This window comes from Schistocerca americana, chromosome 8, assembly GCF_021461395.2.
Source record: "Schistocerca americana isolate TAMUIC-IGC-003095 chromosome 8, iqSchAmer2.1, whole genome shotgun sequence".
NCBI lineage: Eukaryota > Metazoa > Arthropoda > Insecta > Orthoptera > Acrididae > Schistocerca > Schistocerca americana.
The window spans coordinates 489,417,902-489,422,772 of NC_060126.1; the positions used below are offsets into that span (position 1 = coordinate 489,417,902).

General features: G+C 43.5%; 1 non-coding gene across 1 annotated transcript; it reads right to left on the minus strand.

Moving 5' to 3' along the window:
- Positions 1-1,584: 1,584 nt before the first annotated feature.
- Positions 1,585-1,658, minus strand: Trnat-ugu. The gene has a single exon. It is a non-coding gene; the product is annotated as a tRNA-Thr (tRNA).
- Positions 1,659-4,871: the final 3,213 nt, after the last annotated feature.

A 4,871-nucleotide genomic window follows, 5' to 3' on the forward strand; every position in this document is an offset into this window, starting at 1 on the left:
GAGTAGACTTCAAGAGATTAGCTAGAGATGAGTCTATTAACAGCGGCGTGATCCCCACTTGGTACAGGGTGCATTGAGGTATTTGTTGTTTCTGTTGACACTGGGGTTGAAGCTGTGGCTGCCGAAGTTCACCCCTCTCACTCCCTGCACTCCGGTGTCACGTCTGTCCCTAGGCTGGTACTGCTCCAGCTCGGGGTTCCACTGGCTGGTGCTGGTACTGGCGGGCACCTCAGCGGCGCTGGCGGCGGCCACTACACACAGGACCATGACGGCGAACACCTGTGGATCAACAAGTACAGGCTTAAAGTCGATTCCCTATAGACTTCGATGGAACTGAGAAGCCGCAGACGACTTTGTCAAACCACGTTTTGTTCACACTAGAGGAAAGTAAACAAAATGTCAGTGTCAGTTCGCCTTTTCCACAGCATATAATGGTCAAACTGACTGTCTGAGAAACATTTCATGAATAAACAGTAGTAATACAGAGTGAGAACTAAAGAAATAGTACTTATAAGATTTATTGATGGCAAACGAAAGCTTCATAATGGATGTCCTTTTAAAGTTTGAATGGTAAACCGCTTGAAAGTGGAAGAAGGAAAATTTTCAACGAAACATTTCGTAATGTCGACATTTACCTGCCAGCAAAAATATGTGTGCATACTACCACAAGGAATTATTCTATCTCCTGCACTTTTAATGTTGTGATGGAGGGAGTGACTAGGGCAGTTAAAGATATAGTAGTAAAAGAAAAAGACAAAAAGATGATTTTTGCAGATGATATGGTAATATGGGGTGATAAAGAGGTAGATTTACAGTTACAATTTGATTCTTGGAAGGAAATAATGAAAAAGTATGGATTAAAAATAAATAAAGATAAGAGTGAAGTAATGGTATATGGAAGAGCCTAAGGGACAAATGGGAATATTACTTTGAATGGAGAACCTCTGTAAGTGGTAGACAGTTACACTCATTTATGGAGTGAAATATCAAGTGATGGAGGAATAACCAACGAAATTAATAGGAGGTTAGAGAAGGGAGGCAATTTCTACCAAACAATAAAACACCTGATTTGGAACAATTAAGTTTCAGAAAAAGCAAAACTCCTTATGTATAAGAGTTATTACTTCCCAGTTGTCACCTATGGAGGAGAAACATGGACAATGACAGAAAGGGACTGGAGCAGAGTGTCAGCAGGAGAAATGAAATCTCTCAGAGTAGTTAAGGCATAAACAAGAATGGACAGGGTAAGGAATGTAGATATTAGAAAGGACCTTAAACAAAAAGGTTTGAGAGAATAAATCGAAATCAAAAACATTAAGATGCTACGGGCATGTTAAGAAGATGCGTGGGCAGAGGCTCCCCAAAATTACGGAAGAACTAAAGATGGATGGAAAAAGACCTAGAGGGCGCCCAAGAACACGATGGAAAACGGGAATGAGAATATATGAAGACAGTAACTGTTCTTTCTTGAAAGAACAGTTGATTGCCGTGCTGCTTTTCCCTGGAATAAATGATGACTAACTAAAACCCTCAGCTGCCGGCAGGTGCTGTTGATATACCTCGATGTGGACAGCTGAAAATGTGTGCCCCGACCGGGACTCTAACCCGGGATCTCCTGCTTACATGGCAGACGCTCTATCCATCTGAGCCACCGAGGCCAAAGATGAATAGCGCGACTGCAGGGACTTATCCCTTGCACGCTTCCCGTGAGACTCACATTCCCAACTGTCCACAATTCTACATATGTGCCGGCCGCGGTGGTCTAGCGGTTGTAGGCGCGCAGTCCGGAACCGCGCGACTGCTACGGTCGCAGGTTCGAATCCTGCGTCGGGCATGGATGTGTGTGATGTCCTTAGGTTAGTTAGGTTTAAGTAGTTCTAAGTTCTAGGGGACTGATGACCACAGATGTTAAGTCCCATAGTGCTCAGAGCCATTTGAACCATCTACATATGTAAAGTACCTTATAGACATTTGCCCATCCACTCATTAATCGTGCACGCGTTGGGGATTCCCGTAAGAGTTTGGTCAACCTGTGTGCATTCGCACAGACGAAGGTCAATGGCTGGGTAGCCTTTAACTATATATATGAAGACTGTAACTGTTCTTGAAAGAACAGATACTGTTGATGACCGTGCAGCTTTTCCCTGGAATAAATGATGACTAACTGAAACCCTCAGCTGCCGACAGGTGTTGTTGATATACCTCGATGTGGACAGCTGAAAATGTGTGCCCCGATCCGGACTCGAAGCCGGGATCTCCTGCTTACATGGCAGACGCTCTATCCATCTGAGCCACCGAGGACACAGATGAATAGCGCGACTGCAGGGACTTATCCCTTGCACGCTTCCCGTGAGACTCACATTCCCAACTGTCCACAATTCTACATATGTAAAGTACCTTGTAGACATTTGCCCATCCACTCATTACTCGCGCACGCATTGGCGATTCCCGTAAGAGTTTGGGCAACGTGTGCGCATTCGCACAGACGAAGGTCAATGGCTGGGTAGCCTTTAACTATATGTATGAAGACAGTAACGACAGACAGTCCATCTCCTCAACGCCCATATCTACATGTGTTGGATAAAAGATAATTGCAACACTGTTACAATTCATAGTGGACTGAAGATGATGACCGTATTACATGCCCTCAATGTAATCGTCCCGCATCTCGATCACCTTCTGCCCCACAGATGGAAGGCGTCGTACACCGTCAGTGCAGTTTCTCGCAAATACTGCCGTATGTCACAGATGATGTCGTCTTCTTTGTTTAGGGCGTGCCACAAATAGTGTCCTTTATTTTGACGAATATGTCCCATCCGCACGGACACATATCGGGTATGTACACTGGATGTTCAAATATCTCCGACCGCTCAAATACGCAGGAGCACCTACACGGGTTTCACCATGTGGTTTTGTATATTGTCACGAAGGATGATGGGATGTAATCCATCAGCGATCCACATACAGCAGCCAGGAAAGGCGCAAAGATGTCAAGTTGTCCTCGTCCTTAACAGGGCCGATCTTGAATAACATCCCTGCCATCACGAAGCATTTTCCCCCACCCCCCCACTCTTTTTTTTTTTTTTTTTTTGGTCATCTGTCTACTGACTGGTTTGATGCGGTCCGCCACGAATTCCTTTCCTGTGCTAACCTCTTCATCACAGAGTAGCACTTGCAACCTACGTCCTCAATTATTTGCTTGACGTATTCCAATCTCTTTCTTCCTCTACAGTTTTTGCCCTCTACAGCCCCCTCTAGTACCATGGAAGTCATTCCCTCATGTCTTAGCAGATGTCCTATCATCCTGTCCCTTCTCCTTATCAGTGTTTTCCACATATTCCTTTCCTCTCCGATTCTGCGTAGAGCCTCCTCATTCCTTACCTTATCAGTCCACCTAATTTTCAACACTCGTCTATAGCACCACATCTCAAATGCTTCGATTTTCTTCTGTTCCGGTTTTCCCACAGTCCATGTTTCACTACCATACAATGCTGTACTCCAGACGTACATCCTCAGAAATTTCTTCCTCAAATTAAGGCCCGTATTTGTTATTAGTAGACTTCTCTTGGCCAGAAATGCCTTTTTTGCCATAGCGAGTCTGCTTTTGATGTCCTCCTTGCTCCGTCCGTCATTGGTTATTTTACTGCCTAGGTAGCAGAATTCCTTAACTTCATTGACTTCGTGACCATCAATCCTGATGTTAAGTTTCTCGCTGTTCTCATTTCTACTACTTCTCATTGCCTTCGTCTTTCTCCGATTTACTCTCAAACCATACTGTGTACTCATTAGACTGTTCATTCCGTTCAGCAGATCATTTAATTCTTCTTCACTTTCACTCAGGATAGCAATGTCATCAGCGAATCGTATCATTGATATCCTTTCACCTTGTATTTTAATTCCACTCCTGAACCTTTCTTTTATTTCCATCATTGCTTCCTCGATGTACAGATAGTTGTGTCTACTCTCACGTTCTCATACAGTCCAACATAGGGGCGAAAGGCTACAGCCTTGTCTTACGACCTTCTTAATACGAGCACTTCGTTCTTGATCGCCCACTCTTATTATTCCCTCTTGGTTGTTGTACATATTGTATATGACCCGTCTCTCGCTATAGCTTACCCCTACTTTTTTCAGAATCTCGAACAGCTTGCACCATTTTATATTGTCGAACGCTTTTTCTAGGTCGACAAATCCTATGAAAGTGTCTTGATTTTTCTTTAGCCTTGCTTCCATTATTAGCCGTTACGTCAGAATTGCCTCTCTCGTCCTTTTACTTTTCCTAAAGCCAAACTGATCGTCACCTAGCGCATTCTCAATTTTCTTTTCCATTCTTCTGTATATTATTCTTGTAAGCAGCTTCGATGCATGAGCTGTTAAGCTGATTGTGCGATAATTCTCGCACTTGTCAGCACTTGCCGTCTTCGGAATTGTGTGGATGATGCTTTTCCGAAAGTCAGATGGTATATCGCCAGACTCATATATTCTACACACCAACGTGAATAGTCGTTTTGTTGCCACTTCCCCCAATGATTTTAGAAATTCTGATGGAATGTTATCTATCCCTTCTGCCCTATTTGACCGTAAGTCCTCCAAAGCTCTTTAAAATTCAGATTCTAATACTGGATCCCCTATCTCTTCTAAATCCTCTCCTGTTTCTTCTTCTATCACATCAGACAAATCTTCACCCTCATAGAGGCTTTCAATGTATTCTTTCCACCTATCTGCTCTCTCCTCTGCATTTAACAATGGAATTCCCGTTCCACTCTTAATGTTACCACCGTTTCTTTTAATGTGACCAAAGGTTGTTTTGACTTTCCTGTACACTGAGTCTGTCCTTCCGACAATCATATCCTTTTCGATATCTTCACATT